Source organism: Macadamia integrifolia, unplaced genomic scaffold (genome assembly GCF_013358625.1).
Source record: "Macadamia integrifolia cultivar HAES 741 unplaced genomic scaffold, SCU_Mint_v3 scaffold1394, whole genome shotgun sequence".
Classification (NCBI taxonomy): domain Eukaryota; kingdom Viridiplantae; phylum Streptophyta; class Magnoliopsida; order Proteales; family Proteaceae; genus Macadamia; species Macadamia integrifolia.
The window spans coordinates 98054-108760 of NW_024868189.1; the positions used below are offsets into that span (position 1 = coordinate 98054).

At 38.5% G+C, this 10707-nt stretch overlaps 1 non-coding gene across 1 annotated transcript; it reads right to left on the reverse strand.

The window, feature by feature from the left end:
* Positions 1-725: 725 nt before the first annotated feature.
* LOC122063640 lies at positions 726-832 on the reverse strand. Its single transcript, XR_006135421.1, has one exon. It is a non-coding gene; the product is annotated as a small nucleolar RNA R71 (small nucleolar RNA).
* Positions 833-10707: the final 9875 nt, after the last annotated feature.

The window sequence follows — 10707 nt, forward strand, 5'->3', positions numbered from 1 at the left end:
CAACTTGCAATTATAGTTGTATCAGTGGAGGTCGTCATGCCTCATAGTATGATAAAGATAGGTTTTGCCCTATAGTAGTACCTCAGGAATTGACCTGAGCAACCTTGGATCCCTGCTGCTAAGCTCCAAAAAAAAATCAAAACCAAAAAAATCAAAAAATAAATTAAAAAAAAAAAGGTTTTCCTTTCCCTTCTTTTGTGCTTATCTTAATCTAGTTGTGGGTAGTAATCTATTGCATGAGTTTTAGGTGGATATGTAATACTAAGAATCGGTTAGAAAGAAGAGATCCAACAAGTAGTGATCCTATACATTTGCTCTCTTTAAAACATTTCATTATGGGAGACCAACAGCAAAACCCTCCACCTAAATCTCTAAAAGATAGGTTCTACTACTCTACTAGAATAGCCCAACCTTCCTGCATAATTCTATCACAAGCCCAGGGAAATAATTTTGAGCTCAAATCTCTATACATCGCTATGTTGTCCTACTTCCATGGGCTGTCCTCTGAGGATGCATACCTATTTCTAAGGGAATTTGAAGAGGTATGTGTTCTAATTAAGATCCAATAGCTTTCTAATGATGTTGTTAAGCTTAGGTTCATCACTTTTTCATTAAAAGACCAAGCTAAGAAGTGGTTGTATTGGTTACCCACAATTTCCATAACCACATTGGAGAAATTCACAGTTGCCTTCCTCAAGAAGTTTTTCCCAACTCACAAGACCAATAAGCTTAGAAGTGATATCCTTTAGTTTAGGCAAAAGCCTACTGAGTCATTTTCTAAACTTATGGAGAGATTCAAGGATCTACTCCAAGAATGCCCTCACCATGGCCTAGACTTATGGCATTTATGTCAAATAATTTATGAGGTTATTGATTACCCAACTAAACAAATGATAGAGTCTATGTGCCCTGAGGGATTCACATCCTTTACAGATGAAGGAAAGGCATGAGAATTCTTACTTGACTTTGCTAACAAAACCCATGAGTGGTAATCAACCCAAGAGAGTGAAAGAATCATAGGAGGGAAAGGATATTTTGTGGATGGGATAGTAGCCAAGGAAGCCCATTTGGATAGACAAATCAAGAGGATTGAGGCTATTGTTCCTAGAGAGACATCATCAGTCAATTTGGTTAAGATGTGTGCTTGGTGCCAGTCCCCTGGACATGTCATAGAAAAATGCCCCAACATCTCTGGTGGCACTTCTAATGATATTGTTAATGCCATACACCAAAATAATCCACATAATAACACCTACAATCCAGGATGGAGAAATCACCCAAATTTCTCTTGGAATTAGGGCAACTAAGCAGGGCCTTCCAATTTCCATAATCAAGGTCAACCTGGACCCCAAAGGCCTTCTTTTGTATAACAATATTTTTCCCAAAATAATTTTCCTAGGCCAAATATAGGACCTCAGGCTAGTTTTCCTAGGGCCCCTTTCCTATCATTTTATTAGCCACCCCTTGGGTTTACCAACACTGGAAAGGCAAGTAGAATAAGTGACTTGGAAAAAAATATGGCCCTCCTCATGACAAGCCATCAAAATCTTACGAGAGAACTCACCCAAGTTGTATCAATTATGAGTGAGAGGGAGAAGGGTACTTTACCTAGTTAACCATAGCCTAACCCTAGGCATCATCAGCCTGTTAGTTCATAAACACCAACTAATGCACCACTGAATATAGTACAAGGTCAGACCCAACAAGGGCTCTCCAACTAATGTATTGTTGTTCATGCCCTTAGGAGTGGTAGAGAGTACCAATAAAGTGTTCCTAATTCTTCCTCATCCATTACTCTTGTTAACTCTCCTTCAGTTGATGACACAAGTGTGCCTCTTGTTCCAGGTTCGTCTGATAAACCTAAAGATTATTTTGAATCTAAAGATGATTTGGTTGAGAAAACCAAACATGATTCTTCTAAAAAAGAGCAAATCCCTAATAGTCCTTATGTTCCCCCTATCCCCTTTTCTAATCGCTTGGTAAACAAAAAGAAGACTACTTCCATTGACAAAATTGTAGAAGTCTTTAAAAAGGTAGAAGTGAGCATCCCTCTTTTGGATGCTATATCCTAAATCCTCGCCTATGCAAAGGTTCTGAAAGATTTATGTACTCACAAAAGTATCACTAGTGTGTCCAAAAAAGCATTCTTGGCAGGTAACATTAGTTCCATAATTACTCAGCCTATAGCAGCCAAGTATAAGGATCTAGGGAGCCCTACGATAGCTTGTGTCATAGGCAACACCTACATTGAGCATGCCTTACTTGACCTTAGCTCAAGTGTGAATCTTTTGCCTTATTGTGTGTATAAACAATTAGGATTAGGAGAATTGAAAGCCACTAGAACTACTCTTCAGTGGGCAGATAGGTCTGTTAAGATTCCTAAAGGATGGTTAAGTATGTCTTACTAAAGGTGGGAAAATTTATTTTCCTTGTTGATTTCATTGTGTTAGATACCAAGATACCAAGCCCTTCTCAACCAAGGATAAGATCCCCATAATCCTAGGAAGACCATTCCTTACTACCAGTAATGCATTAATCAATTGCCTAAATGGTTTCCTAAGGTTATCTTTTGGCAACCAAATTGTTGAGTTTAACATGTTTAGGCTAGGCAAGCAACCATATATGAAAGAAGAGATTAGTATGCTTGAGGATTTTTTAGATTTTTCTGATGATTTAATTACCAACTTTGATATTGCTTTTGATTCAGAATTCTAAGAGTGTATGGATAAGTTGGACAATGATAGTGAAAATTTCTTTTCTGAAGTCTTGAGTCTTCACACACCTGTGGAGCCCTTAGGACCCTTTTCCAATTCCATTCCCAAACCTTTCATAGTTGAGCCCATGAAGTTAGATCTTAAGGAGTTGCCATCTAATTGAGGTATGCTTTCTTAGGGCCTGACCAGACTCTTCTAGTAATAATTTCTTCAGATGTGATGTCTAGCCAGGAAGAAGAATTACTTAAGCTATTAAAAGACAATAAGGAAGCCCCAGGTTGGACCATAGCTGATATCAAGGGTATGAGCCCTTCTATTATGCAACATCATATACATCTTATGGAGGATTCCAAACCATCCACAGAACCCCAAAGAAGAGCTAACCCAGTGATGATGGAAGCCATTAAAAAGGAGATCCTAAAGTGCTTGGATCATGGAATAATTTATCCTATTTCTGATAGCCAATGGGTAAGCCCAGTTCATGTAGTGCCTCAGAAGTCTAGTGTTATTGTAATTCCCAATGCCAATAATGAATTGATTCCAACTCGTGTCCAATCAAGGTGGAGAGTGTGCATAGATTATAGGAAACTTAACGTGGTAACCTGGAAGGACCACTTCCCATTGCCCATTCATTGATCAGATGTTAGAGAGGTTAGCGGGACATGAATATTATTATTTTCTTGATGGACATTCTGGCTATAACCCGATCCTAATTGCTTTAGAGGACCAACATAAGACCACTTTTACAAGCCCATATGGAACATTTGCTTATAGGCATATGCCCGTCGGGCTTTGCAATGCCCCTGCTACGATCCAACGATGCATGATGATCATATTTTCTGACATGGTTGAAAATTTATATAAGTATTTATGGATGACTTTTTGATTCATAGGAATTCCTATTTTGAGTGTCTTTATCATCTTTCCCTAGTTTTGAAAAAGTTACATATCTAAGAATTTGATTTTGAATTGGGAGAATTGCCATTTTATAGTTAAATTTGGTATTGTTTTAGTCCATGTAATATCCAAAGAGGGAATTAATGTAGATAGAGCTGAAGTGGATTTAATTAATAATTTACCACCTCCCCAATCAGTAACATGTGGTGGTGTGCACTGATCATTCTGCTCTTAGATACCTTGTTCAGAAGAAGGATGCCAAAGCCCATCTCATTAGGTGGGTTTTACTTTTGTAAGAGTTTGATTTGAAAATTAGGGATAAAAAAAGAGTTAAGAACCTAGTTACAGATCATTTATCCCAGCTTCCCAATTCCTTGACTATCGATTCTCCAATCAATGAGAATTTTCTAGATGAACAGTTACTTGCAGTGTTTAGTGAACTGTGGTTTGCTGACATTGTCAACTTCTTAGTTTCAAGTGTGACTCCGGATCACTAGTCCACCCAAGATAGGTATCGATTCATTTTCCAAGTTAAGCATTTCTTTTAGGACGATCCTTATCTTTTTAAAGTTTATCCTGACCAAATTATCAGAAGTTGTGTGCCTGATCATGAACAACATTCAATTTTATCTTTTTACCATGATCATGCATGTGGTGAACACTTTGGACCTAAGAAGACTACCGTAAAGGTTCTTTGATACAGATTTTATTGGCCCACTCTTTTTAGAGATGCTTTTGATTTTTACAAGGCTTGTCCCGTCTATCAGTCTTTTGGCCATATCAATAAGAGGAACATGATGCCCCTCAACCCTATTTTAGTAGTTAAGATCTTTGATATAAGGGACATCGATTTCATAGGACCATTCCCTAATTCCTTTGGGAATTTGTACATACTTTTGGCCCTTGATTATGTTTCTAAATGGATAGAGGCCATGCCTTGTAAATCTAATGACCACAAAGTGGTGGTCCAGTTTCTTAAAGAGAATATTTTTTTCGCTTTGGTGCACCACGTGCAATAATTAGTGATAGGGGTACTCATTTTTGTAATCAGCCTTTTGAGGCCTAAATGAAAAAGTATGGGATCACCCATAAGTTATCTACCCCTTATCACCCCTAAACTAGTGGCCAAGTGGAGGTGTCTAATAGGCAGATCAAACAAATCTTGGAGACAACTGTTAATCCCAACCACAAGGATTGGTCCTTTAGGCTCATTGATGCCTTGTGGGCCCATCGGATTGTATTCAAGACCGACCTTAGTCAGTCTCCCTACCATTTGGTGTATGGGAAAGCCTATCACTTACCAGTTGAGTTGGGGCATAAGGCCTTTTGGGCCATCAAAGAAGCTCAACTTTGATTTTTTTGATGCGGGAATTCATCTGTAGGCTTCAACTATCTGAGTTGGAGGAACTTAGGAATGATGCCTATGAAAGTTATAGGATTTACAAGGAAAAGAACAAAGCCTTCCATGTTAAGCACATTCTACGCAAATCTTTTGCAATTGGTGATAAGGTCTTATTGTACAACTCTCGATTGCATCTTTTCCCTGGTAAGCTTAGATCCTGATGGGATGGCCTGTTTATTGTCCATAATGTATATCCCCATGGAGCTGTGGAGATTCTAAATCCAGGAATAGGGTAATTTTGAAAGTTAATGGTTAGCGTTTGAAACCATTCCTCGAGTTTCTTACGACTGGTAGTGAAGAGGTCATGGATCTCCATGAACCTCTTTACACTGATGACTAACTTTTAATTAGGTATGACCCCCTTGTATTGAGGACATAGCTTTCTATGCATTGAGGACATTGCATGACTTAAGTTTGGGGGAAGAAAACCGATGTTTCTTTTTTGCTTTTGCTTTTTTCCTTTTCCTTGTGTTTTTTTTTTTTTGAGCTGGTTAAGGATGAAATCCTACTTTAGCTTTTTGCTAATGATCATACCATTCGGTTGCTTGATATATGAATGTAAGAATTTTTTATTAAGGTACCCGTCTTTAACACATAAAAACCCTATTGAGAAAAAAGAGACAAGCCTATGTCTTGAGATGAGACTCTCTTTTGAAAAATAAGAAACCCTTGTTTTACGGTGTTGGACCATATGTCTATAGGTTCCTTGTACTCTTAATTTGGAGTTGAGACCTTCTTTTTAATTTGGCATGTGTTGACAAATACAAAATTTTAAAAGAAGTGTGGAAAGTGATATAAATGAAAAGTAAGAGTTGATTTCCTTAGAACTAGATAGGGTATTGTGCATCAGGAAGCGTGGTGTCTTGATCAAAACTCTTTTGAAAAAAATTTCTGAAAGATCTCTAGCATCACTGTCTATGTGGGCATATGAAAAAAGTGAAGCTACATTAGTAACTTGGGTGTCTGGTGTTTTCTCCACCATGACATTCAGGCCAACAGTAGTGGAGTAGGATAGAGTTATTATGAAAAAAAAAAGAAAACCACACAGCAGGAAAGTATGTGCAAATGCCATCAATACCTGGGTAACATGTTTGGTAAAAAACACTCCAATGCTTTAGTCCTTGGCTCCCTATTACTTCACAAGTAGTCTTGCCTTAAGATAATGATGTTTTGGAAGAGACAATGTGAGTTACAGATTAAAGAATATGCTTGTGCCTGAAATCGATATGGGATAATAAAAATTCAAGTGTGGGGACCCCTAGATCAAGTGTAAGATGAATTATCTTTGCTCCGGATTGGTATGACCCTTACCTTTAGCTAAGGTTGGGATTTTTTTTTTTGAATTTTGGGTGTCTATTCACTGCAAACACCCACGAGACACAACTCGTCCACTAGGGGTGACCTAGGGGTTTAAAGGCTTGTTGCACATGCTAAGTGCAACCGTGATTCCTATGAAAGTGAATTAGGTTTTTTATTTACATTTTAGTCTTTTCTTTTTGTTTTGCTCGAGGACTAGCAAAGTCTAAGTGTGGAGGAATTTTGATGAGCACATTTATGTGTGAAATCTAGGTAGTAAAGCATGCATTTTTACATATTTAGAATTGAGCTACCTTGGGTTTTACTCTATTTTTGCAAGTTTTGTATTTTGAAGGCCTTAAGCAGTATCAGGTGCCATATATCTCCAACAACAATTACCTAGTGTAGTTGGTAAGCTATGGTGTGCAAAATTCCCTTGCTCACCAGAAGGTCTCAAGTTCAAATCTCATGGTTGTCTTTTTTTTTTGGAGAATTTTTTTGAAGATTTCCTGCTTTTCACTCACTTAAAGCATTAAAGGCATGGAGGGGATTTCCACATCAAATTAGAAGATTGTCCAAATCTTCAAACAAGGAAAATCGTGGAAAGGGGTTTTTTCTGCAAAAAGAGAAAAAGGAAAAAAGAATAGAAAAAAAAAGGAAAGAAAAAAAAGGGAGAAATAAATCTTATCCAAATCTTCTCTCTCCTCCACATCATCACCAGAAGATTATCTAAATCACACAAAGCAAGAAGGAAAATCGTCCAAGGAAAAGAAAAAAAAAAAAATCGGCCAATAAGAGTTGTGCACAAAATTTGAAGAGAGGGAGAAAAAGAACAAAAAAATAAATAAAAAATAAATAAAAAATAAATAAAAAATAAATAAAAAAAGGAAAGAAAATAAGCAAAAAAATTATAGAAAATTTTTCCAAGTTTATTTCTCTCTTCTCTCTCCTCCACCTTTGCACTTTTGGTCTCAAAAGGTCTCACTACCAATTGTGGGTTCCCCCTTTTAGGAAAGAGAAATTTGTTACCCTACCTCCCCATTCCCTATAAACAACTCATGTAAGGGGAGGGGACACACTTCATTATTCTACTAGGTTTTTTTTTTAGTTGCTCTCTCTCTCTCTCTCCCTCTCTCACTCTTTTTAGTTTTAAGTCTTCTTTATTTTTGCTTTAATCACTTTTATAAAAGCTTTTTATTTCAATTAATGCAAGCACTCTTTTATTTTTATTTAGCCTCTTATGTTTATGATTTATGCAATTGAGTTGTAATTTTTAAGTTATAGTTCTAGGCTTAGATCTGGGTGACAAGATCACAAGCCATGAAGCATCTCGTCTTCAAGTTTAGTTTTTTTTTTCAAGATTTGTTTTCTCTAGGCCTAGAAATTTTACATTTGGTTCATTCTAGATCTGGTTTTTAGGGTTGGTAGCATCTCAAATTACCTAAGCTTTCAAGTTTAAGCATTGATTCAGGTAGGTAGGCTTCTTCAATAGTTTTCTCTCCCCCCTTTCATTCCCTCTTCTGACTACCCTTTCTTTCATAATTTAGGATTTTAATTTCAGTCGTTACATTATTGCTTTCCCTTTCCCCCAAGGTTCATGGCCAGTGTATGTGTTGGCTTTGCCCCTCCTAGCCATAGAACCATCATTTTATTATTTTTATTTTAATTTCCTCCCTTTTCCTAAAAGCCAAGTAGAGTAACCCTTGTAAGAGTGACTCTCTGGTTAATTAGGGAAGCTCATATTATGATGCATCCCTCAGGCTATGTAGAGAAACTTACTTGTGAGCCTCTCTCTAGCTTTATCCCCTTTCTTTTACTTTATTTTTATTTCAGTATTTTTTTCCTTCATTGCTTTTTAATTGCGTGGGTTGTTTATTTTCATTTATTTATTTATTTAATTTTAATTGCGTGGCTTGCATATTTAAATTCTTAGATGACGAATGGCTAGGATGTTATTTTAGATGCATATGTTTAGGATGGTAGTTAGAATTAGATCACAACCATCAATCGGTTCACTTTCGCATGATTAAAAGAAGCTAATCCGTATGCTTACGGTTATAGTTTAAATCCTAACACCTATCCCTAGCGGAAGCTCTGTCAGAGTGCCACCTCAGCCTATCCCTCCCATAGCCCATTCCTAGCAGAAGCTCTGACAGAGTGCCACCTTATCGTAACTCTCCTATAGCCTACCCCTAGTGGAAGCTCTGTCGGAGTGCCACTTCAGCCTAAGACTGGAAGTAGCCTTCCCTAGCCAAAGCTCTGTTGAAATTTAAATTCGAAAGTAACTATTCCTAGTTGAAACCTTATTCAAATATTACCACAGTCCACATCTCTTGAAAAAGGAAGTTGGAGGTCAAGACCATCTTCCCCTGAGCCAGGAGAATCCACAAGAAAATTCGTGCTAGCGCTAATCAGGGATCCTCCCCTCTTGACCCGAAAGTGGGGGGGTCAAGCTCAGGTATAATCTCTCACTCAAATTAGTATAATGTATAATTTTTATTAAATTCAGTTAATGTATATATGTGTGATAACTTAGCCATGCATGCAGAATAGGAATAAATTGAGGAAAATGTTCGGTCTCAAGCATCTAGTAGGAAGAATGGTTGAACCGGGTAGATTGAGTGCTTAACACCTTCCCAACTCTATAACCTGATATGTACCCTAAATCTCTAGAACTGGGCCCACCCCTAGGTCCTAGGCCCATAATCTTAGGTGGAGGCTCCAAACCCTTTTGTATGATCCAAATCCCTCGTATTGGACCATCATCAAATACCCGTCTCAATGATGACCTTTATACTCCTACGAAATAGGCCTCCATGTATCTCCGAGTGGCGGTACGACAGTGTGGGGCCAATGGGTAAGCACACATGACACACGCCCCTAAGAAAGAGAAAGAGAGGAGAGAGGGCCGAATGCAAGTCTTTTCCCCTATAAAGGGGAAGGGATTTCGGCCGCTACCCTCACAGTGGGACTCCACTGGGGACATGTCAACCTTCTGACACTAGATGTTACTATTAAATGCATGAACATTTTCCACAACATCTGTTTGAAAACATGTTTATCTAACCCTATGTTTGTAATTGTATTAGCTAATCACATCATGCATCGTACTCGAAGTGAAATCATTCCTGTCAAGCCTACATTCTCGGGGAGTTCAGTGCATGTCATGGAGAGTACACTGAGAGCAAATAGTAGTTGCTTCCTATGCAAGGGTGTGGGGTATTGTTAAACGGTGAGGATGTTCGTAATTGTGCCAGCACCCTCGGGAATGTCCGTGCAATTTATGACATTCAGAGATCGAATAATGATATTCCAGCATTACACTTTTGCACACAATCACTCACGATTCCACCACCCCCATGGCCAGTTGCTTAACCTCATGTGTAGTCACAAGTAATGGGCAATGAAGTCACCCCATTGATCTCGTACCTCTGGTTATATCAAAAGGATCACATACCTTACGTATATAGATCCTGTCAAGAAAGCCTTGTCGATCCTATTGCATCCACTGCATACTCGCATCATGTAGGAAATAGATTGAGAATGCTAGGAATGCCCCAAGCTGATCTGTAGAATTTATACTCTCCTAAGTGGGTTTTGGATAAAAGGTGTCCTTCCTCCTTAAAAGTGAGATATGGATATACGTGACTTTGGGGTGATTCCCATAAAAGTCCCGCAAAATACCAAATCATCTAAAAGACCTGAGGAAGCTAGGAGGAAGGTCACCTAGTGGACTAAGATTAAGGAAAGCATGACTTCATTGACAGAGAATGTCTTACAGGAATATTCTATTCAAGCCATTTGTGTGTATCCCCCACCTATGACATTAAGTGGACTAGGGGCATCAACCCCTATCCGCTCCCTATCATTAAGTGGACTAACTTTGGATGAATCATTGGTTAACAATTGAGTGGATGAATAAACAAAGGGTTGGGAATACAAGAATCCTAAAATAAATCACTTTTTGTTCAGGCACAATTCCACACCTCAAGTATTCTCCGCGGTCCATTTGGACACGTTAGGGTAATCAGTTAACTCACTTAAGTTCAATGTCACCCCATCATCTCTCCACGACTGTCTGCTTCCAAGTGACTATAGCCTAGTTCACACGGATCTGCTCAACCCTAAAACACCTGAACAAGCATAGGTCCACCCTGTGGAGACCTTGCAGACAGAAATGGCCGAGGTCATGAGTGGATTAGCCTAGATATTGCATATGCTCTGAAACCTTCCAGGACTATTCCCAGGGCCGAATCGGTACCGGCTACAAGAGAATTAGAGCAGAATGGACCTATGGGTTATTGTGGGACTTCTGCCCAGGTTGACTTAGGAGAAACAGAGAAAGCTAGGCCAACCGATCAACGAGGAGTTTTTCCCACTCGTCCAACTGGTCAATGA